At 43.1% G+C, this 25,231-nt stretch overlaps 1 protein-coding gene across 3 annotated transcripts in view; it reads right to left on the minus strand.

The window, feature by feature from the left end:
- RELL2 (RELT like 2) overlaps positions 1 to 25,231 on the minus strand; it is a 119,232-nt gene that overhangs the window by 52,816 nt on the left and 41,185 nt on the right. The window contains exon 1 of one of the 3 annotated variants that reach the window (XM_040441181.1): positions 12,206 to 12,257. The exons of the other annotated variants lie outside the window; for them this stretch is intronic. The gene's annotated coding sequence lies outside the window, so the exon portion shown is untranslated. Of the gene's footprint in view, positions 1 to 12,205; positions 12,258 to 25,231 lie in introns of those variants that run through there. 3 annotated transcript variants of the gene reach the window in all.

A 25,231-nucleotide genomic window follows, 5' to 3' on the forward strand; every position in this document is an offset into this window, starting at 1 on the left:
CGATTAATGCAGGTTATATTAATCGCATTGCGAATTCAACTTACCACACTCTGCGTCAACTACGTAATTTTCCATGGGAGTTTTGCCATGGATCCCCCTCCGGCATGCCACAGTCCAGGTGTTAGTCCCCTTGAAACAACTTTTCCATCACTATTGTGGCCAGAAAGAGTCCCCGTGGGTTTTAAAATTCGCCTGTCTATTGAAGTCAATGGCGGTTCGCCCGTTCGCGAACATTTGCGGAAATTCGCGTTCGCCGCTCGCGGACAGAAAATTTTATGTTCGCGACATCTCTAGCCTTAAACACACAAACATGTGTGTGCAACTGACTGCTATTTGTTCACAGTCAAAATTGATGTTTTTCTTTAAATGTAATCGCATGTGACACCAGATATGAATGGCGCTGAAGTGACACTATGGACTTGCAGCTGGGCCTTAAACACACAAACACGTGTGTGCAACTGACTGCTATTTATTCACAGTCAAAATTGTTGTTTTTCTTTAAATGTAATCGAATGTGACACCAGATATGAGTTGCACTGGTGACACTATGCACTTGTAGGGCATGAAACGCACACGCACGTGACGGCAACTGACTGCTATTATATTACAGTCAAAAAAGTTTTAGTTTTTTTTAAATGCAAGCTACTGTGACACCAGATATGAGTGGTGGCACTGGGCAAGTGGGCACAGTATATGCTGTGAGCCTGACACACACGCTGGCAGGCAGACAACTGCAATTAGATTACACAGAAAAAAAAAAAGCAGACTGATGTTCTAGCCCTAAAAAGGGCTTTTTGGGGTGCTGTCCTTACAGCAGAGATCAGATGAGTCCTTCAGGACTGTAGTGGACACTGAATACACTAGCCTAGCTATCGATTTCCCTATTAAATCAGCAGCAGCTACACTGTCCCTCCTCTCACTAGGGAAACCGGTGGAAACCAGTCACAGTTTCCGAATTAAATTTTTTTTTGGGCCTTATCCTCAGCATGGGTCTAACTAAAAAAAATGTATTGCGGTCCTATTGGTCTAAAGACCAAATACATTACATGCCCATGTTCTCTGCTGCAATGTCCAGGGCACGTTTTGAGGTCATCATGTGCATTATGCATTTCGCTGACAATAAAACCTGTCATCCAAGAGGCCACCCTGCTTATGACCGGCTCCACAAAATTCGGCCCCTCATAGACCATTTGTCATCCAGATTTGCAGATGCGTATACCCCCAATCAGAACATCTGCATAGACGAGTCCCTAGTACATTTTACCGGGCGCCTTAGCATCAAACAGTACATCCCCAGCAAGCGCGCCCGGTATCGGGTCAAACTGTATAAGCTCTGTGAAAGGGCCACAGGCTATACATATCGTTTTAGGGTCTATGAGGGAAAAGACTTAAAACTGGAGCCGGTCGGATGTCCTGACTACCTGGGGAGCAGTGGCAAGATTGTCTGGGACTTGGTGTCACCCTTACTCCACAAGGGGTACCACTTATACGTGGACAATTTCTACTCAAGCGTGGCCCTCTTTCGGCACTTACATCTAGTCAGAATTCAATGCTGTGGCACCGCGCGACCTAGTCGCCGGGGCTTCCCCCAACGGCTCGTTAATACCCGACTTGCACGGGGGGAGAGGGCTGCCTTGTGTGACCAAGAACTGCTCGCGGTGAAGTGGAGGGACAAGAGGGACGTTTACCTTCTGTCCACCATTCACGCAGACACGACAAGGGCAACTGGAGTCATTGTGAAACCACTCTCTGTCCACGACTATAACCTTCACATGGGAGGGGTGGACTTCAATGACTAGATGTTGGCTCCCTATTTAGTGTCCCGCCGCACCAGACGCTGGTATAAGAAGGTTTCTGTATATTTAATTCAATTGGCTGTATATAATAGTTTTGTTCTCAACAGTAAGGCTGGGAGAACAGGATCCTTCCTAAAATTCCAGGAAGAGATCATTTCGGAAATCCAGGAGGGTCCGTGCCCCAAGTCCCTGATGTAGTGAGCCGGCTACATGGCAGACACTTCCCCAGTGTCTATCCTGGTACCCCAACTCAACGTTCCCCAAGAAAAAGATGTCGTGTCTGTAGCAGGGGTGGAATAAGGCGTGACACCACCTTTTTTTGTCCTGACTGTCCTGACCAGCCTGCCCTATGCATAGGTGAGTGTTTCCACAAGTACCACACACAGGTACACTATTAGTGTAGGGATTGAGTGAGAAAGGACAGGCACACAGGGGTCTTAGGGCCCTTTCACACAGAGCTGCCACAAACCTCTCCTTTCACCTGGGACAAAGTGCATAATGTACTTCGCCACATCTCTGGGCGATTTGCGCTTTGCACATTGTCCCATGGGGAAGGAGAGGTTTATCCTCTAAAGGTAAAAAAAAATAAAAAATCACAGGTAAGCAAAAAAGTTAATGTTCTGTTTCAAAAGTTCAATAAAGTTTATAAAAGTTAATGTTCTGTTCAAATGTTATATAAAGTTAATGTTAATAAATTTATTGCGTTGCGGCCTGTTTTTTTTTTTTTTTTTTTTTTTTTACCTTCTAGGTGGACCAAGCGATCAACCAGCTGCAGCACTGATGTGCATTCTGACAGAAGCATTGCGCTGCTGTCAGATTACACAAAAGTTGGTGTATACGGCGCTGCAAGACGAGATTTCTCCTCTGCAGTAAAAGATACGTTTGCCGAGGCTTATGAGCTGAGGGGCGGTGTTCATATGCTTTGGCAAACACTTTGTATAAATAAAATAAATAAAAAAATTCCGGCAATGATTTATTCATCCACATCGATTGATGTGAATGGAGAACTCGGGTTTGCCAGGGCATACGAGCTGAGTGGATTTGGATGTTGGGCGGAGCTCCTATGTCCTGGCAGACACCTTTCCCCTCCTTTTTTTTTTGCACATTTTTTGCCAGAGATTTTTTCATCCACATTGATCGATGCGAATAAAGAAATCTGTGCCGTTCATTTTTTCTTTCAGCCCAGAGGCTGAACGAAAAAAATAATCTCATTACCCGTATGCTCAATATAAGGAGAATAGCAGAAACTCCTAATGCTGGCCATACATGTAATGATTGTGGAGACCCTCAAATGCCAGGGCAGTACAAACACCCCACAAATGACCCCATTTTGGAAAGAAGACACCCCAAGGTATTCGCTGAGGGGCATATTGAGTCCATGAAAGATTAAACTTTTTGTCCCAAGTTAGCAGAAATGGAGAATTTGTGAGAAAAAACAAAAAAAAATCAATTTCCGCTAACTTGTGCCAAAAAAAAATCTTCTATGAACTCGCCATGCCCCTTACGGAATAACTTGGGGTGTCTTCTTTCCAAAATGGGGTCACATGTGGGGTATTTATACTGCCCTGGCATTTTAGGGGCCCTAAAGCGTGAGAAGAAGTCTGGAATCCAAATGTCTAAAAATGCCCTCCTAAAAGGTACTCATTGGAATTTGGGCCGCTTTGCGCACCTAGGCTGCAAAAAAGTGTCACACATGTGGTATCGCCGTACTCAGGAGAAGTAGGGCAATGTGTTTTGGGGTGTCTTTTTACATATGCCCATGCTGGGTGAGAGAAATATCTCTGTAAATTGACAACTTTGTATAAAAAAATGGGAAAAGTTGTTATTTACAGATATATTTCTCACACACAGCATGGGTATATGTAAAAATACACCCCAAAACACATTGCCCTACTTATTCTGAGTACGGCGATACCACATGTGTGACACTTTTTTGCAGCCTAGGTGCGCAAAGGAGCCCAAATTCCAATGAGTACTTTTAGGATTTCACAGGGCATTTTGTACGCATTTGGATTCCAAACTACTTCTCACGCTTTAGGTCTCCTAAAATGCCAGGGCAGTATAAATACCCCACAAGTGACCCCATTTTGGAAAGAAGACACTCAAAGGTATTTTGTGAGGGGCATGGTGAGTTCATGTAAAATTTTATTTTTTGTCACAAGTTAGTGGAATATGAGACTTTGTAAGAAAAAAAAATATATATATCATTTTCCGCTAACTTGTGCCAAAAAAAAAATATTCTAGGAACTCGCCATGCCCCTCACAGAATACCTTGAGGTGTCTTCTTTCCAAAATGGGGTCACTTGTGGGGTATTTATACTGCCCTGGCATTTTAGGGGACCTAAAGCGTGAGAAGTAGTTTGGAATCCAAATGCGTAGAAAATGCCCTGTGAAATCCTAAAGGTACTCATTGGAATTTGGGCCCCTTTGCGCACCTAGGCTGCAAAAAAGTGCCACACATGTGGTATCTCCGTACTCAGGAAAAGTAGGGCAATGTGTTTTGGGGTGTATTTTTTCATATACCCATACTGTGTGTGAGAAATATCTCTGTAAATGACAACTTTTTAAATTTTTTTATACAAAGTTGTCAATTTACAGAGATATTTCTCTCACCCAGCATGGGTATATGTAAAAATACACCCCAAAACACATTGCCCTACTTCTTCTGAGTTCGGCGATACCACATGTGTGACACTTTTTTGCAGCCTAGGTGCCCAAAGAGGCCCAAAATCTAAAGAGCACCTTTAGGATTTCACAGGGCATTTTTTAGGCATTTGGATTCCAGACTTCTTCTCACGCTTTAGGTCTCCTAAAACACAGCCTAGGTACGTAAAGGGGCCGAAAGTCCAACAAGTACCTTTAGGCTTTACAGGGTTGCTCACAATTTAGCCCCGCCCAAAATGCCAGAACAGTAAACACACCCCACAAATGACCCAATTTCGGAAAGTAGACACCCCAAGGTATTCACTGAGGGGCATAGTGAGTCTGTGGGAGATTTTATATTTTTTTTTCCAGAAGTTAGCAGAAATGGAAACTTTATAATTATTATTTTTTTCTCAGAAAGTGTCATTTTCCACTAACTTGTGAAAAAAAATTCAATCATACATGAACTCACCATGCCCCTCCGCGAATACTTTGGGGTGTCTTCTTTCTAAAATGGGGTCATTTGGGGGGGTATTTATACTATCCTGGCATTCTAGCACCTCAAGAAACATGACAGGTGCTCAGAAAGTCAGAGCTGCTTCAAAATGCGGAAATTCACAATTTTGTACCATAGTTTGTAAACGCTATAACTTTTGCGCAAACCAATAAATATACACTTATTGGATTTTTTTTTATCAAAGACATGTAGCACAATAAATTCTGACACAAACTTATATAGAAATGTAATTATATTTAAACAATTTAACCAGAGAAAGTTAAAAATACACTTTTTTTTGAGAAAATTGCGGCCTATTTTGATTAATATCGGAAAAACGAAAAATCTTAGCAGCAATCAAATACCACCAAAAGAAAGCTGTATTTGTGAAAAAAAAAAGGAGGTAAAATTCATTTGGGTGCCAAGTTGCATTACCGAGCAATAAACGGTTAAAGTTGTGAAGTGCCGATTTGTAAAAAAGGGCCTGGTCACTAGGAGGGGTATAAACCTGTGGTCCTTAAGTGGTTAAAGGGCTTGTGTCACCCCTCAAAAGTCATTTTTCATTTTTGGGTTAATTAAAATCCTTATAGTGCGATTATTCAATATATAGTGCTCTTACCTTTTTCTGTGGCTTAGTTTCTTTAAAAACCGCACTTTTATAATATGTTAATTACCTCGCTACCAGCAAGTAGGGTGGTTATTTGCTGGTAGCCGCCGCATCCTCCTTTCAAAAAAACGCCCCCTCCTCCTGTTGATTGACAGGGCCAGCGAGCGCTCTCCTCCTCCGGCTGGCCCTGTCTGCGTTCCAAATCTTGCGCCTGCGCCGTACCGGTCTTCAGTCATCGCAGGCGCACTGAGAGGAGGACGCTCGCTCAGCCGCTCCTTCCTCAGTGCGCCTGCGCCGATGACGTCACATCTACACCTGGCGCAGGCGCACTGAGGAAGGAGCGGCCGAGCGAGCGTCCTCCTCTCAGTGCGCCTGCGCCGACTGAAGACCGGTACGGCGCAGGTGCGTGATTTGGAATGCAGACAGGGCCAGCCGGAGGAGGAGATCGCTCGCTGGCCCTGTCAATCAACAGGAGGAGGGGGCATTTTTTTGAAAGAAGGATGCGGCGGCTACCAGCAAGTAACCACCCTACTTGCTGGTAGCGAGGTAATTAACATATTATAAAAGTGCGGTTTTTAAAGAAACTAAGCCACAGAAAAAGGTAAGAGCACTATATATTGAATAATCGCACTATAAGGATTTTAATTAGCCCAAAAATGAAAAATGACTTTTGGGGGGTGACAGAAGCCCTTTAAGCCAGAATTGTGGAACAATTTTGGCTCATCTTAGGCCATGCCCCTTTCACAGGAAACACCCCTTCTGCTACGTCCCACTCATTGTCAAGTATGTAAAAAATAATAATGTAGAATTCGTATATGCGCTAGTTTTCTCCCTGTTTTAGACAGAGTTTTGGCACAGACACATTATTAAGTTGGGGATGTTCTGCTACAGTATCAAGTAAAGTTGTGTTTCTCTGTGAGTAACGATCTCTCCTGTTACCTGCAAAATAATATGAAATCTTACAAATATATTTGTTATCATTTTAGTTTGTATTCCTGGAGGATCTTTGTTTGGGATTGGTTTTATCTAGTTTTATGTAACTGCATTAAACCAAACATTTTGACAATCCAGCATTTACTGTACATGGATTGAAGGATTTCCTGTGGTGCCGTATGGACAATCTCTATAACATAGTATATGATGGCTTGATTTTTAGAGGAAAAAATAACCTCTGTGTGAAACTAGTGGCATTCAGAGGGACAGTATGGGCTTATCGACTTCTTTGAGTGGCATACTACAGCTCCTTCAAACTCGGTATGAAGCTATAATACCATGTCTGCTGTCCCAGCATTTATTTCTTCCATTTAGATAGTTTGTGTTATTATGTCATTACCATGTTATGTAATGCTGCCACCCTGTGGTCACTCTTGTTATAGGTTTCCTGAAATGTATTATGTAAATTCCATTGCCTTTGCTCTCTGTTCTACTCCTCCCTTTCTGTTACATCACATCCTGGGCTCTGTTCCTGTGTCTTCCTTCCCTGCAGCAGACTCAGAGCTGGTGAGAGCATTTTGTTTTGACCTCTAATGTCCTCTAGTATCCTCTAATTTCTTCTATGTGTTTTGCTCAAGGTAAGCTCAATAAATTACCAAAGCATCTCCATTGTATTCTCCTCACTAGATTTTCACATACAAATGGTACCACGACCTAGGGATATTATTGAGTTCAGCTATCTACCATTGTTTGTACAGATATTACCACTCACAACCAGTCAGAGACTTCTCTAACGTACATCTGTGACAGAATACCATGTACTACATGCAGGAGGCCTTATGGCACTGTTACGTGTTGCCTCACTGTGACTGTGTTGCCGTGTCGGCTGGCTGCACGTTCCTGAGCGTATCGGCTGCTGGTTGCCGCCTGTGTAGGCTGGTTGCTTGGTGCTGCGTGCTGGCGACGGTTCGGTGGTGTGCACAATCCGTGTACTTTTCTCTCCTCTTGGCAGTATGATCTCCCAGAGGGTATTTCTGGACGGTTGCTATTGGCAAAGTCCGGTACTGCAGTTTTCGGTGCTGCAGTTTCTGTTTCCTCTGACCTGCTTGTAGTACCTCCCGTTTGGACCTGTAAGGGTTAAACCCCCTGAGTTGCTCTGTGGGTGTGTTCCTCACAGGTGCACTCGTTGGGCGGGTATTTCTCCTTGTGATCCGTGTGTTTCTGGGTCAGTCTTCCTAGTTCAGTTCTGTGAGTCTGTTCCTTGTTATACTTTGTTTTGCCCCTTGCTGCTGATCCTTGGGGTTCTGTCTGCCATACTTTGATGTGGTTCCACCTTGCTCTGTATTGTTGTTTTCGTTCTGTTTGCATGCCATGTTCTGTCCATAGCCTAGCAGAGCTAATATGCATCTGTTTCTGTTATGGTTGTTACCTGTTGTTTTGTCCATAGCCTAGCAGAGCTTAATCTGCGCCTGTTTCTGTTATGCCTGCTTCTGTTCTTGTTTGTGGCAGTTTACTCTGCTTCTCTTCATGTCTGTTTGTCCGCCTGCAGAAGTGGGTTCCTGGCTTCCCCGGAGGGGGAATCGCCATCCGTGTGCAGGTCTGCCTGGGGCCGCTTAGCTCCCACTGCTTGCGGCGCAGGTAACTGCTTCTGGCTCTGTCCTGTCTATACCTGGTTTCTGTCATGCTTGTATTTCGGTTCATGCCTGTACTACTGTAGATACCTTCGTAGGTATCTCCTGATCCTCCTGACCAGTTGCTACTGTATGGGTGCTGCTCTGGAGTGGCACCTGGCAGCTACCCTAACTGCAAAGTCTATCCCCACCATCAGGGGCTCTAGTGAAGTCCAGGTTGTCACTCCTCTTGAGGGTACATACCGTCAGTAGCACAGTGGGTTTTCACCCGCTGATCTGTAACAGCACTCTGCGGCACGTTTGTCATTGTTATGTGTTTCTGTTACCTTGCATTAAAGTTTCAGTGTTCCGTAGCCTGTTTTGCCGTCTCCTGCCTTGCCTGACGTCTCAGAGGTTCCCTGCGGGATCCCCGGCACGTTACAGGCACAACTGTGGGATTAAGGAACAAAAAAACAGCAAAGCGAGTGATATAAATCTGGATACATACTAATAACAAAATTATTACAATCGAATGGAGACTTTAGAAATCAGTTCATTCCAGGAACCAATTTGGTTTTTTAGCCAATATAAGTTTCCTCAAATACCTATAGAAAATAGCCTATAAAGTTAGACACCTGTAGGAAATTTCTAGGCACACTGGCAATCATCTACATAGCTCTATACCAGGTTTCTGGCATAGAAAAGTGCTGTTTTGCAACAAAATACGACATCTTTTAGCTTCTCTCGATACCCTCTCCACTTTTCCAAAAAGTGGAAAGGTTGCGGACAGGATGTGGGCAGAAGGACGTGAGTCTCCTCTTAATAAATAGGTCCGCTTTTCTTCCAGCAGTGGCTTTTACTAAGACTGCCATGTGAAATGTCTGTCTTTAGGAAACGACCTCCACTGGTCCAGATTTATGAAAGGGTCTGCAACTAAGGTTATATACTATATTCTATGACTTGTTTGAAAGGGACAGGGCTTAGCCTGAAGCGTCGAGGCTTTGTGAGTAATGAGCATGGTTTAAGATGTGATGTTTTGTAAGAGAACCAATAGTTGGTATACAGAGAAAAGTGTCCATCCCTGCACAAGATTTATCATCCAGCCTGAGCCATTGTGATAAATCTGGTGCAGGTCTAAAATGCTTGTCTCCTGTAAGTTTACACCATCTATAGGATTAGTAAATATTGGCCACTAGATTCCTTTGTTCTTTACTTGGATGATGGTCCAAACAGATGATGATGATGATAACGGGTTACAGCTGTTCTGGGGGCATGATGGGGACCTACACAATACTAAGCAGTTAGTTTTAATATTATGACTGATCATTGTAGATGATTCTACATAAATGGCATTACTATAGAAGGCAAAGCATCAGATTAGGTTAGGTACTGCATCTCTTAAACCAAAGAGTAGTAGCTTTAAGCAGTGGTGTAACATGTGGGGGCCATAGGGGCAGTTGCCCTGGGCACAAAAATCCAACGGAGCGCCGGAGATGACGGGGACGTATAGGAGCCAATGGTTCCTGTCCCTGCTATTCAGTTCATAGGCCAAAGGCCACTAGGCCTGAGACCTATGAGGTAGTGGAATGGTGCAGGATGGTTACGATGACTTCATCGCAACCTCATGCACCCGGTTACAGGCAGCGTGATAGCATTAAATGTAGAGATTGATGGTACTATGGGCGGCATTCTATGTGGAGATGGCATTATGGGGGGCATTATATGCAGAGATGGCACTGTGGGGGGGGCATTATATCTCAAGATGGGGTGTTCTGAGTGTCAAATTATGCAGGAACAAGTTGTGGTTAGAAGTCATCATAGTGATCTGTGCAGGACTGAGGAAAAAGGGAACAACTCCAATGAGAGGAGACATCACCTGTAAGCCAGATGAGTGGGGACCTAAATGGGATAATTAATGACTAGGACCCAAATGGGTATAGTCATGGTGGAGCTGTATTATTGACCTTTATATAGTGTTAGTATTGATAATAACACTATATAAAGGTCAATATCACTATATAGTGTTATTATTGGTAATGGTGGGCTTAGCATACAGTGCGGCATAGTTCTACAAAACGGGGTGGAATACTTGGATTGCCCTGAATGGCTGGCAAACCAGGCTACGCCACTGGCTTTAAGATGTACCAACTGGCACTAGGCTTTAAACAATATGCCATCACTATTTAAGATGGGAGTACCCTTTAAAGTTTGGAGAAGGCTCTATTTAGCTTTGACTGGTCTAATGAAGCATATGAAAAAGTCCAAAGTGTCTTTAGTTATAACTTTAAAGATAGTTATTTTTAGATAACGTTCTAGTTCATGCCAAAAATGTGACTGTTGCTGTATTTAACTGCTGTGCGATCTAAGTGAAACTAAACAAAATAGTTTGGAATGAATATTAAATAATCTAAGCAATTTAATAGATGAGGAGGAAAGAAGCAGAGTTGTGGTTGGTGATAGATTTAATCTGCCGTCATATACAGTATGAGGTAATTGTTGTCATGGGAACCATTGCAAAGCATTTTATGGAGAACCAGCCAGTTCAGACGTTCATATAGTATGATCATGTGCGATCATTCCTAATTCTTACCATGCTACATGAGGTTCTGAAAATAATTTGTCATGGTGGTTTGGTCTGAATGAGAAGATAAGGACAAAAGAACGTCACTCGATGTAATAGGCATGTCCTGTATGTTTGGTAGTGCTTAAAGCCCAGGCAGCATGCTGAAGGTAGGCTGGCTATGTTTTGTGGCCCCTTAGAGACAAATGGACATTGAGAGGAGAGACAAGTGGACATGGCAACCAAGGAGGAGCAGCTTCTGGGAAAGTTTTTGTGCTCCTAGCATATTGTGCTGCACTGAAGTGCTTGTTTCTGCTGCAGCAGTATTTTGTGCTGCACTATGGTATTTGGCTCTTCTGGGGTAGTATATTGCAGCATAAACAAATATCAAGTAAACAAAACAAAAGTGGCCCTTTCCCCTCATCAAGCAATTTGCTATAAAAACAAAACAAAAAGAAGATTAAAAAAAATAGACATATTAGGTACTGGATATATAAAAATAGCATATAATCTACCCAGTCAGGTGAACACTATGAAAAACTTGAAAATAAAAACAGAGCCAGAACAGCCATTTTTTGTCACCTTTCCTCCCAAAAAGCATAATATAAAAAAGTGGAAGTTCCTGGAAATGGTACCAAATAAAATGTCACCTCATCTTGCAAAACCGAGCCCTCACGCAAGAGCATTGCCAGAAAAATAAAATGGCTGCCAGAAAAAAAGAGTAGAACCCACCTAACAATTTAAGGGACATTGGTGTGTCTCAGATTGTACAAGCTGGGCAAAACATATTGGGCACTAAAATTCCATATCTGTGGAAAACCTGAATTTTTTTTGGTACTATCCCCTGCTCAAAATTTTTCGCTAAATATCTGTGGTGTCGAAATACTCACTCCACCCCTTGATAATCAACTTGAGGGGTGCAGTTTCCAAAATGGGGTCACTTATTGGGGTTTCCACTGTACAGGTACCTCAGGGGCTCTGAAAATGTGATGCCTCGCCATATGCCCTTACAGCAGCTTATGTCCACATTTCCGTACCCAGTAGAACCTGCCTGTCAATTTAAGTAGTGTAGTGTGAGTCTCAGATGGCACATACACTACGCATCAGCATATCGGGCACTGAAATGCCATATCTGTGGAAAACTTTCACTTTAACATTAATTTCAGCAAAACACCTGTGGTGTCAAAATGCTCACTCCCCCCTCCCCTTGGTGTTTCTAAAATCAGGAACCACAGTATAATAAGAGGGCTGATGTTTCACACTGGCACATGATGGGCATAACATATTGGGCACTGAAATGGCATATCTGTCTAAAATTTGCAATGAATGAATTTTTGTGAAACACATGTGGGGTCAAAATGTTCACTACACAAAATAGGGTCGCTTCTTGGTGTTTTTGTTTAATTTTATTTAATCTCGGAAACTCTCATTTTTTAGTTTTTCTAAGTGCTATGAAACACCTGTGAGGTCAAAGCACTCACTACATCCCACAATAAATTTCTTGAGGGGTATAGTTTCCAAAGTAAGGTCACGTTTTTGGGGTTTCCACTGTAGCCATACCTCAGAATCTCTTCAAATGCGACATAGTGCTGACAAACCATTCCAGCAAATTCTGCCCTTTAAAAGTTATACTCCTTCTCTTCTGATCCCTGCTGTGTTCCATGCAGAAGTTTACGACCACATATGGGGTGTTTCTGTGAACTGCATATTCAGGGTAATATTGAGGTTTGTTTTGCTGTTAACCCTTGCTGCGTTACAGGAAAAAATGGATTAAAAAGGAAAAGCTGAATAAAAGTGAAATTTTTAAATTTCACCTCTATTTTACTTTAACCAAGATGAAGTATATAGTGTGTCATGAGAAAACAGTCTCAGAATTGGTTGGCTAAGTAAAAGCATTTCAGAGTTATGCTACAAAGTGACACATTGTCAGGTTTGCAAAATTAGGTTTGGTCCTTAAGGTGAAAACTGGTTGTGTTTGGAAGTTAAAGAACACAGATTAAGGCCTCATGCACACGACCGTTGTGTGCATCCGTGGCCGTTGTGCCGTTTTCCGTTTTTTTTCGCGGACCCATTGACTTTCAATGGGTCCGTGGAAAAATCGGAAAATGCACCGTTTTGCAGCCGCATCCGTGATCCGTGTTTTCTGTCCGTCAAAAAAATATGACCTGTCCTATTTTTTTGATGGACAACGGTTCACGGACCCATTCAAGTCAATGGGTCTGTGAAAGAACACGGATGCACACAAGATTGGCATCCGCGTCCGTGATCCGTGGCCGTAGGTTACTTTCATACAGACGGATCCGAAGATCCGTCTGCATAAAAGCTTTTTCTGAGCTGAGTTTTCACTTCGTGAAAACTCAGAACCGACAGTATATTCTAACATAGAGGCGTTCCCATAGTGATGGGGACGCTTCTAGTTAGAATATACTACGAACTGTGTACATGACTGCCCCCTGCTGCCTGGCAGCACCCGATCTCTTACAGGGGGCTGTGATCCGCACAATTAATTGTGCATATCATAGCCCCTTATAAGAGATCAGGGGCTGCCAGGCAGCAGGGGGCAGACCCCCTCCCTCCCCAGTTTTAATTTCATTGGTGGCCAGTGCGGCCCCCCCCCCGGCCCCCCCTCCCTCTATAGTAATATCATTGGTGGCCAGTGTGCGGCCTCCCCCCGCCCCCCTCCCTTTATTGTATTATCATTGGTGGCCAGTGTGCGGCCCCCCGCCTCCCCCCCTCCCTCTATTGTAATATCATTGGTGGCCAGTGTGCGGCCTCCCCCCCCCTCTATTGTATTATCATTGGTGGCCAGTGTGCGCCCCCCCCCCCCCCCGGACCCCCTCTATTGTATTAATATCATTGGTGGCCAGTGTGCGGCCTCCCCTGTATTAATATCATTGGTGGCCGGGAGCTCCTCCTACTGGTAAGTGACAGATCTGTGCGGCGCATTGCTTAATGATCTGTCACTTACCAGTAGGAGGAGCTCCCGGCCGGTCACAGACAGCGCAGCAGGTAAGTATGATGCTTCTAATATTGTAATATTGCTAAGTAACCATGGCAACCAGGCCTGCAGTAGCGTCCTGGTTGCCATGGTTACCGATCGGAGCCCCAGAGCGATTAAACTGGGACTCCGATCGGAATCTCCGCTGCCACCAATGATCGGGGGGGGGGGAGAGGGGAGGCCGCACACTGGCCACCAATGATATTAATACAACAGAGGGGGAGCGGGGGGGGGCCGCACACTGGCCACCAATGATAATACAATAGAGGGAGGGGGGGCTGACGGAGGCCGCACACTGGCCACCAATGAAATTACAATAGAGGGGGGAGTGTGGCCGACGGAGGCCGCACACTGGCCACCAATGAAATTACAATAGACGGGGGGAGGGGGGCCGACGGAGGCCGCACACTGGCCACCAATGATATTACAATAGAGGGGGGGCCGCACACTGGCCACCAATGATATTACAATAGAGGGGGGGCGGGGGGGGCCGTACACTGGCCACCAATGATATTCAAACTGGGGAGGGAGGGGGGTCTGCCCCCTGCTGCCTGGCAGCCCCTGATCTCTTACAGGGGGCTATGATACGCACAATTAACCCCTTCAGGTGCGGCACCTGAAGGGTTAATTGTGCTGATCACAGCCCCCTGTAAAAGATCGGGTGCTGCCAGGCCGCAGGGGGAAGTCATGTACACAGTTTGTAGTATATTCTAACTAGAAGCGTCCCCATCACTATGGGAACGCCTCTGTGTTAGAATATACTGTCGGATCTGAGTTTCACGATGTAACTCAAATCCGATGGTATATTCTAACATAGAGGCGTTCCCATGGTGATGGGGACACTTCAAGTTAAAATATACCATCGGATTGGAGAAAACTCAGATCCTATGGTATATTAACTCCTGACTTTACATTGAAAGTCAATGGGGGACGGATCCGTTTGAAATTGCACCATATTGTGTCAACGTCAAACGGATCCGTCCCCATTGACTTGCATTGTAATTCAGGACGGATCCGTTTGGCTCCGCACGGCCAGGCGGACACCAAAACGACTTTTTTTTCATGTCCGTGGATCCTCCAAAAATCAAGGAAGACCCACGGACGAAAAAACGGTCACGGATCACGGAAAAACAGAACCCGTTTTTGCGGACTGCAAAAAAAACGGTCGTGTGCATGAGGCCTAATTGACATGTCCTAAAATTATGACAATTTTTTTTCACTCCTCAATTTACACTAATCCTTTGGCTTCTTGCACCCACTGATTATGCTATCTCTCTGACCATGTGGTAAGCACTTTCAAAGCCAATATCTAAGTTCCACCCTAACTGAGTAAATAAAATAGGAAACAGGAACAGTGTTTTATTTAAGTATTCACTACAATTATAGCACAAATATTAGTAGCTACAGTAATTCTATAGTACATATGGAGGGCTTTAATATATAGTACGTCGTTATCTATTTAAATAAAATCATCTATCATAGCTGACAGGAGTTCCTGTTAGTCTGGTATGTACCCCAAAACAGGGTTGAACTACTGGATGGTTGCCAACATGTGACTTAAGAGATTCCTTATATCTGTGTTTCAACATCTATCTCAGCATGTCCTGAAAAAAATTATAGCAAAACATTAAATTTACTCTTCTGTAACAGCAGAATCGGACTGGGTTTCTCGGGCCCACCAGATGAAATTAAAAGTGGACATGCACAGGCCTGCCATCCATCTATACAGAACATATACTGTACATGTCAGATTACCAATAAGGTCTTAAATGTTATATTGAAATCAACCCATATGAAATAGACTCGTATTGGCAAGTGATTGTCTCCAATGTCAACTCCAAATGGGGTTGTCTTCTGTTGCACTGCTGGGGCTCATTATTGTCAAACCCTGGGTTGAACAATACCCTAGTAGGTCAATCCAACTCTGTATGCCAGTTTACCAAAATCGTTTTATAACATTTCAAATTCTATAATAGTTGAGATAAAAATCAGAGCCTGCTGGTAGGGATAAGTGAATCGACTTCAGATGAAACATCCAAAGTCGACTCGCATAAAACTTTGTTTCAATACTGTACGGAGCGAGTACTGCCTAAGGCAAACATTTCTACTGTTAAAAACCTTTTACCGGACTCTGTTTCGGTTCCCAGTGGTATCTTGGAACCGAACCCGAGTTCGGTAAAAGGCTTTTAACAGTAGAAATTAATTTCTGAAGTTATTACCCGAAGTCTCGCAAGACTTCGCAAAGTAATAACTTCGGCTCATCGGAGCCAATACATTCTAATACTGTACGGAGCTCAGTACAGTATTCTAGTGTATTTTTATACGAATTGACTTTGGATGTTTCATCCGAAGTCGATTTGCTCATCCCTACCTGCTGATATCATAAATGTTTCAATTAGTACACACTTGTTCAGTGATATGACTCCATCCTATGGAGATTGCATATGTTTTCAGAGACTATTTTACTAATCATTTTTATTTCAAGAGTGACATCTCAGAAGTATGGCAGTGCTAAAGATATCTGAGGCTCACATAGAAAACTAATTATGACACCCCCAAAACATCACATATATTACTGGTATTGTTTGGCCGTATTCAAGGGCGTAGCTAAAAGGATCATGGACCCTGGTGCAAGAGTTCAGCTTGGGCCCCCCTTCCTTCAGTGCTTTATGGCCAGGGGCAGGGAAGCACATTGCTTTCGTGCTGCCTAAGGCTACTTTCACACTTGCGTTCGGAGCGGATCCGTCTGGTGTCTGCACAGACGGATCCGCTCCTATAATGCAAACGCTGGCATCCGTTCAGAACGGATCCGTCTGCATAACTGTTTTTTTCAGATCTGATTTTTCACTTCGTGAAAACTCAGATCAGACAGTATATTCTAACACAGAGGCGTTCCCATGGTGATGCTTCAAGTTAGAATATACTAAAAGAACTGTGTACATGACTGCCCCCTGGCAGCACCCGATCACTTACAAGGGGCTGTGATCCGCACAATTAACCCCTCAGGTGCGGCACCTGAGGGGTTAATTGTGCATATCATAGCCCCCTGTAAGAGATCGGGTGCTGCCAGGCAGCAGACCACCCTCCCTCCCCTGTATTTAACTCATTGGTGGCCAGTGCGGCCCCCCCTCCCTCCCCTGTATTTAACTCATTGGTGGCCAGTGCGTCCTCCCCTCCCCCCTAATTAAAATGACCGACCCCCCATCATTGGTGGCAGCGGAGAGTTCCGATCGGAGTCCCAGTTTAATCGCTGGGGCTCCGATCGGTTACCATGGCAGCCAAGACGCTATTGCAGTCCTGGCTGCCATGGTTACTTAGCAATTTTAGAAGCATTATACTTACCTGCGATGTCTGCGACCGGCTGGGTGCTCCTCCTACTGGTAAGTGAAAGATCTGTGCTATAAGCAATGCGCCGCACAGACCTTTCACTTACCAGTAGGAGGAGCGCCCGGCCGGTCGCAGACATCGCAGGTAAGTATAATGCTTCTAAAATTGCTAAGTAACCATGGCAGCCAGGACTGTAGTAGCGTCTTGGCTGCCATGGTAACTGATCGGAGCCCCAGTGATTAAACTGGGACTCCGATCGGAACTCTCCGCTGCCACCAATGATGGGGGGGTCGGTCATTTTAATTAGGGGGGGTGAGAGGGGAGGCCGCACTGGCCACCAATGAATATAATACTGGGGAGGGAGGGGGGCCGCACTGGCCACCAATGAGTTAAATACAGGGGAGGGAGGGGGGGCCGCACTGGCAACCAATGAGTTAAATACAGGGGAGGGAGGGAGGGGGGCCGCACTGGCCACCAATGAGTTAAATACAGGGGAGGTAGGGGGGCCGCACTGGCCACCAATGAGTTAAATACAGGGGAGGGAGGGGGGCCGCACTGGCCACCAATGAGTTAAATACAGGGGAGGGAGGGGGCCGCACTGGCCACCAATGAATTTAAAACTGGGGAAGGAGGGGGGGGTCTGGCCCCTGCTGCCTGGCAGCACCTGATCTCTTACAGGGGGCTATAATACGCACAATTAACCCCTCAGGTGCGGCACCTGAGGGGTTAATTGTACGGATCACAGCCCCCTGTAAGAGATCAGGTGCTGCCAGGCAGCAGGGGGCAGTTATTACACAGTTCACAGTATATTCTAACTTGAAGCGTCCCCATCACCATGGGAACGCCTCTGTGTTAGAATATACTGTCGGATCTGAGTTTCACAATCTAACTCAAATCCGATGGTATATTCTAACATAGAAGCGTTCCCATGGTGATGGGGACGCTTCAAGTTAAAATATACCATCGGATTGGAGAAAACTCAGATCTGATGGTATATTAACTCCTGACTTTACATTGAAAGTCAATGGGGGACGGATCAGTTTGCAATTGCACCATATTGTGTCAACATCAAACGGATCCGTCCCCATTGACTTGCATTGTAAGTCTGGACAGATCCGTTTGGCTCCGCACGGCTGCAAGCTGCGTTCGGGTGTCCTCCTGCTGAGCGGAACGGAGGCCAAACGGTGCCAAACTGATGCATTCTGAGCGGATCCGCATCCCGTCAGAATGCATAGCGGCTGTACGGATCCGTTCGGGGCCGCTTGTGAGAGCCTTCAAACGGAACTCAAGGGCGGAACCCCGAACGCAAGTGTGAAAGTAGCCCAAGGCAAACATTGAAACGGCACCCCCCAGTACAAATTCTCGACATTACCCCTTTCCCTCCAGCCAGAGGTGTAACTTGAACAGCATGCACTTTCTATAATACTGGTGTCTTCCTATGTGGCACAAGGGTCTTTGGGCCCCCTCAGGCTCCTGGGCCCGGTAGCGACTGCTACCTCTGCACCCCCTATAGCTACCCCCCTGGGCGTATTGGAGCTAGAAAACAAACTATTCTAACTCCATACTAGTATCCTATGATATCAAAATTCAATATAATCAAAGATATCAGGCCGGAACCTAAATATACTTTACAAGAAACAAAATTAATCTACTAGAAACAATAAAACTCCCTGCTAGATCTACAAACAATATAACTGTGATCAGTGGGGGCCCAGTGGCTGTGACCCACACCGGTGGCTAAAACGAGGAGGCAGATGTGTTCAGCCAAGTACCGTGTCTTCTCTCTAGCTGAAGACTGTGGGTTTCAGTATCCAGACTGCGACAGATCTAATGTTGTTTGAAATAAAAGTTATACTTTAATGAATATCTGCTTAGACTTTTGGAGCAAGAATTGTGGGCATTACACAGTTGATATGTCTGTGGCGTGGTCATTTAAGTCAAGAACATACAGTACAGACCAAAGGTTTGGACACACCTTCTCATTCAAAGAGTTTTCTTTATTTTCATGACTATGAAAATTGTAGATTCACACTGAAGGCATCAAAACTGTGAATTAACACATGTGGAATTATATACATAACAAACAAGTGTGAAACAACTGAAAATATATCATATTCTAGGTTCTTCAAAGTAGCCACCTTTTGCTTTGATTACTGCTTTGCACACTCTTGGCATTCTCTTAATTGTGCGTATTATAGCCCCCTGTAAGAGATCAGGTGCTGCCAGGCAGCAGGGGCCAGACCCCCCCTCCTTCCCCAGTTTTAAATTCATTGGTGGCCAGTGCGGCCCCCTCCCTCCCCTGTATTTAACTCATTGGTGGCCAGTGGAATTATATACATAACAAACAAGTGTGAAACAACTGAAAATATATCATATTCTAGGTTCTTCAAAGTAGCCACCTTTTGCTTTGATTACTGCTTTGCACACTCTTGGCATTCTCTTGATGAGCTTCAAGAGGTAGTCCCCTGAAATGGTCTTCACTTCACAGGTGTGCCCTGTCAGGTTTAATAAGTGGGATTTCTTGCCTTATAAATGGGGTTGGGACCATCAGTTGCGTTGAGGAGAAGTCAGGTGGATACACAGCTGATAGTCCTACTAAATAGACTGTTAGAATTTGTATTATGGCAAGAAAAAAGCAGCTAAGTAAAGAAAAACGAGTGGCCATCATTACTTTAAGAAATTAAGGTCAGTCAGTCAGCCGAAAAATTGGGAAAACTTTGAAAGTAAGGGCTATTTGACCATGAAGGAGAGTGATGGGGTGCTGCGCCAGATGACCTGGCCTCCACAGTCACCGGACCTGAAGCCAATCGAGATGGTTTGGGGTGAGCTGGACCGCAGAGTGAAGGCAAAAGGGCCAACAAGTGCTAAGCATCTCTGGGAACTCCTTCAAGACTGTTGGAAGACCATTTCAGGTGACTACCTCTTGAAGCTCATCAAGAGAATGCCAAGAGTGTGCAAAGCAGTAATCAAAGCAAAAGGTGGCTACTTTGAAGAACCTAGAATATGACATATTTTCAGTTGTTTCATACTTGTTTGTTATGTATATAATTCCACAGGTGTTAATTCATAGTTTTGATGCCTTCATAGTCATGAAAATAAAGAAAACTCTTTGAATGAGAAGGTGTGTCCAAACTTTTGGTCTGTACTGTATGTCAATGACTATAGTTAGGGCTAATTTGAAATGCAGCGCCCTGTGGATAAGCTTTAGGAGAATCAATTTGATAAGTATCACAAAGCATTCACCTAGTCTCTTAACCACTTCCAGACCGGGCCATTTACCCCCTTCCTGTAATTTTATTTTCTTCACACGTTAGAAGGTTTAGAATTTTAGAAGCAATTTTAAAAGAATTTAAGAAAATTTCCAAAGTCAACTATTTAAGGACCAGTTCAGTTCTGAAGTCATTTTGTGAGGCTTACATAGTGGAAACCCCCATAAATGACCCCATTGTAGAAACTACAAACTTTTTTTAACCCTTTAGGTGTTCCACAAAAAAATATCAAAATTTCACTCTTTTGGCAGATTTTCCATTTTAATACATTTTTTTCTTTAACATATCGAGGGTTAACAGCCAAACAAAATTTTATATTTATTACCCTGATTCTGCTGTTTACATAAACACCCCACATGTGGTCAGAAAAAGAGATGTAAGGGCACACGGCAGGACGCAGAAGAAAGGAGTGCCGTATGGTTTTTGGAAAGCAGATTTTGCTGAACTGGTTTTTAGATGCCATGTTCCATTTGAAGCCCCCCTGATGCACTCTTACAGTAGAGACTCCCAAAAAGGGACCCCATTTTGGAAATTAGGGGATAAGGTGGCAGTTTTATCGGTACTATTTTGTGCTGCATATGATTTTTAATTGCTCTATATAACTTTTTTGTGAGGCAAGGTAACCAAAAAATGGCTGATTTGGCACTGCTTTTATTTTTTACAACATTTATCTGACAGGGTAGATCATGGCTAATTTTATAGAGCAGGTTGTTACGGACGCAATGATATCAAATATGTCTACTTTGTTTCTTTCGGTTATACATAATAAAGCAATTTTGAAAGAAAATTATGTTTTTGTGTCTCCATTTTCTGAACTCCATATTTTTATTATTTTTCTGCCAATCGTCTTGTGCAGGGGTTCGTTTTTTGCAGGAAGAGTTGGCGTTTTTATTGGTACCATTTTTTGGGTACATATGATTTTTTGATCATTCATTATTAGACTTTATGGGACAAGGTGACCAAAAAATTGGTTGTTTTAGCACAGTTTTTATTTATTTATTTTTACAGCATTCACCTGAGGGGTTAGGTCATGTGACATTTTTATAGAACAGATCTTTACAGACGTGGCAATACCTAATATGTATACTTTTTATTATTTATTTGTTTTACAAAATAATAGCATTTTTAAAACCAAACAAATGATGTTTTAGTGTCTCCACAGTCTGAGAGCCATACCTTTTTTATTTTTTGACCGATTGTCTTAAATATTATCTCATTTTTTGCAGGATAAGGTGACGGTTTTATTGGTACTATTTTGGGGGGCATACACCTTTTTGATCACTTGGTGGTATTGCAATTTTTGTGGTGTAAGGTGACAAAAAATGGCTTTTTTTGTCACTGTTTTATTTTTATTTTTTTACGGTGTTCACCTGAGGGGTTAGGTCATGTGATATTTTTATAGAGCTGGTTGTTACAGACACAGTGATACTTAATATGTATATTTTTTTATTTTCACTTTAACACAATAATAGCATTTTTGAAACAAAAAAATGATGTTTTAATGTCTCCATGTTCTGAGAGCTATAGTTTTTTTTTATTTTTTGAGCGATTTTCTTATGTAGGGGTTCATTTTTTGTGAGATGAGGTGACTATTTTATTGGTACCATTTTGTGGGACATATGCCTTTTTGATCACTTGGTGTTGCACTTTTTTTTTACACCTTTTTTTTTTTTATGCTTTGTATCGGACAGGGTGGATCATGTGATATATTTACAGAGCCGGCTGTCACAGACGTGGCAATACCAAATATGTCAATTTTTTTTTCTATTTTTAATTTTTTTTTTTTATTACTTAATTGGGGATTTTTTGGGGTAAAACCTTTGTTTCATTTTTTTAAATAAAACACTTTCTTTTTTTATTTTTAACACTTTGCGTCCCCCATAAGGTCATACAAGACCTCTGGGGGACATTTAACTTCACTTTTTTTTTTCACTATTGATTTCTCCTGTAACTGGGGCTAATATAGTAGCCCCAGTTACAGGGGAAATACACCCCCCAGAGAGGCTGTGCAGCATAATATTGCGCTGTACAGCCTCAGCGCAGGGCTAATTGTGGTCTATGGAAGACCCAACTGCTCCTGCACTCTCCCGCCCTGGTGGTCACATGACGACCGGGCTGAGACAGGAAGCGCTTAGCTGTTTCAGAAGGCAGCGGCCCTCACAGCTTTCTATAGGCCAGTGACATGTTCAGCTGCATAGAAGTGAATGGGGCTTAGCACAATACCAAGTACACCCATTATATGTATGGTACTGTGCTTGGTGAGCTCCTCAAACAGCTGATCAGCGGGGGTCCAGTATTAAAATCTTAGAAAACCCTTTTAATGAACATGGAGGTAGAGAACTTCTCTTGTTCCATGCTGTAAACCTACCACACTTTGCTGGAACACTATATATGGGAAACAGTATTCCTAGCAATCTTATAAAAACAATAAAATGCTTGAAGGCAGAACATTCCATACAGACCCTCATAACTGGTTTAAGACATAAATGAGACCTGATTAAGTTGAATTCTTAAGGAAAAATAAATATTAAATGAATTACGGCTTCATGGATGAGCATAAAAAACTCAGCTTGGCATAAAAAAACATGATGAAGGTGCTACTGTAAATGAAGGGTCCACCAACAAAGTCCTTCTCAAATACAAATATTTGGTGAAAATTGATAATATACTAAATGTTCTAACTGAAACTGAATAAAACCCACCTTAGTATTTTTGTTCACAAGCTAAAGGGGTTGTCCCATGAATAATATTCTACAGTTTTAAAACCAGCACCTGGATCTGAATACTTTTGTAATTGCATGTAATTAAACATGTATTATAGCTGCTGAGTTATTCAATGACATCTATCTGTATTTGCTCTTTTTCTATTTTCTTTGCCCTGCTCACAGAGATGGAAGCACATGCTGTCAGCTTGAAATAAATCTAGCAGAACAATTGGAACAATGGGGACATCACTGGATCCATGTGAGGCACAGGGCTGGTTCTAAGTTTTTGATAAAGAGGTTGCCATGGACTGGATTATGTAAGATTTTAGTTTTTTACATTCATTATGGGATAACCCCTTTAACTGATGAATCTTCAGAAAACACATATAATATACCATTTATATGGGCAACTCTAGATGCTAGCAAGGTCTTTTAAGCATCAGAAGAAGACCCTCCATGATCATCTATAAAAATGTCTTCCAAAATGTAGTCGGAGCTTGGCAACTTGACTCTGTGGAATACAATAATTCACTTGTATTCATTTACATATTTGTCCCAAACTTCACAAAAGATCCTGGCATAAGTTAATTTATGCCACTATTCTGCAACTTATCTCACCAGAGTCATAGATTACAATATGACATACAACTATGGGTGCATCAAGTCTGGTGGAAGCCTTTGGAGCTATAATGTGAGCCCCCTCCGCAGAAGCAGCATCATATAATGAGTGAAACCTATGTTGGCCATTACATATTAGATAACGGTTGACAGATTCCACTAATGTCAACAGGATCTGACAACAAGCTAATATAAAAGCAGCATTATCACCTCCTATTCCATGTATAAACACATTTACATTACTAGATGTACATATGTGCACTTTATATGTTTTCAAAGTCCTCTGGCTGGAAAAAGCTGTAAGGATTGAAGGGACCTGGGTGGTGTGGCCCCTATGAAATTGCCCCTTTTCCCTCCCTATTCCAACATTACTTTAAAAAAAAAAAAACTGTACTGTACATTCAATTCAGTAACACTATGAATATAAAGGTAAATATTTAAAAAAACAACAAGAAATGGAAAGCATGTCAAGATATATGCAATAAACTTGTCCAATTTTTCCTCATACTGTTTTGTGTTTCTGGTCAATTATTTATTGTTTACATAAAAAGAAGACTTTCAAAAGTTTCCTGACTTTATTGTAATTATTTTTCTTCCTACTCCAAATCTTTAATAATCAAATTAGATTTCCTTCCTTTATAAAGAAAACAAAGAGTTCTGTGTTATGACATACATAATTTAAAATGTGAACCACGCTAAAAGAACTGCTACTTCATGATGGCACTACTGTAAAAATATCTTAAAGGGCATCTCTAACAATTGTTTCCATTGAGGTTGGCTGAGCATATTAAAATACAGTAACTACAGTATCACATCAAAGTTTTCTAATCCTATATTTGACTAATCAATTGAGGAAGATTAAAGGAGTATCCCCATCAATAGGATATGTCATAAATGTCTAACAGTTGCGGGTTGCACCTCTGGAACCCACTTTTCTCCCAAGATTGGGACCCGCTATGAACGGAAAGCACGCTGTACATGCACGCCATCCTATCCATTCACTGAAATGATACTTCTGATAATAACTGAGAAAGTGTTGTCTTTTCTCTTTGGGTCCTCTTTTTGAGATAGGAGCAGGTCCAAATTCATCGTCCTTTCTGCATTCCATTTAACCTATCAATCACAGTGAACGGCTCTACATTCTTGCCAGGTTAACAACTCAGGATAACCTGTGCTGTCTTTACCACCCGCTGTCATCTCCTTCAAAACATTTCTCAGCTTTTTCCTCCACCTTGATTGAACCAAAATTCTTGTAAATGCCCTCAAAATACTATACCTAGACTTCTGTAACATCCTCCTCAGTGACTTCCCTCTACTTCCTTGCATTCTTCAATCTCTCTTTAAAGAGGACCTTTCACCTTGAAAAACATTGTGAACTAAGTATGCTGCCATGGAGAGCGGCGCCCGGGGATCTCACTGCACTTACTATTACCCCTGGGCGCCGCTCCGTTCTCCCGTTATGCGCTCCGGTATGTTCTCTCACTAAGTTATAGTAGGCGGTGTCTGCCCTTGTTCTGTGGGCGTCTCCTTCTCCTAGGCTGCAGCGCTGGCCATTTGCAGCGCACAGCTCACAGCCTGGGAGGTTTTTTTCTCCCAGGCTGTGAGCTGTGCGCTGCGATTGGCCAGCACTGCAGCCTAGGAGAAGGAGACGCCCACAGAACAAGGGCAG

The sequence above is a fragment of the Bufo bufo genome, chromosome 1 (assembly GCF_905171765.1).
Source record: "Bufo bufo chromosome 1, aBufBuf1.1, whole genome shotgun sequence".
Taxonomy (NCBI): Eukaryota; Metazoa; Chordata; class Amphibia; order Anura; family Bufonidae; genus Bufo; species Bufo bufo.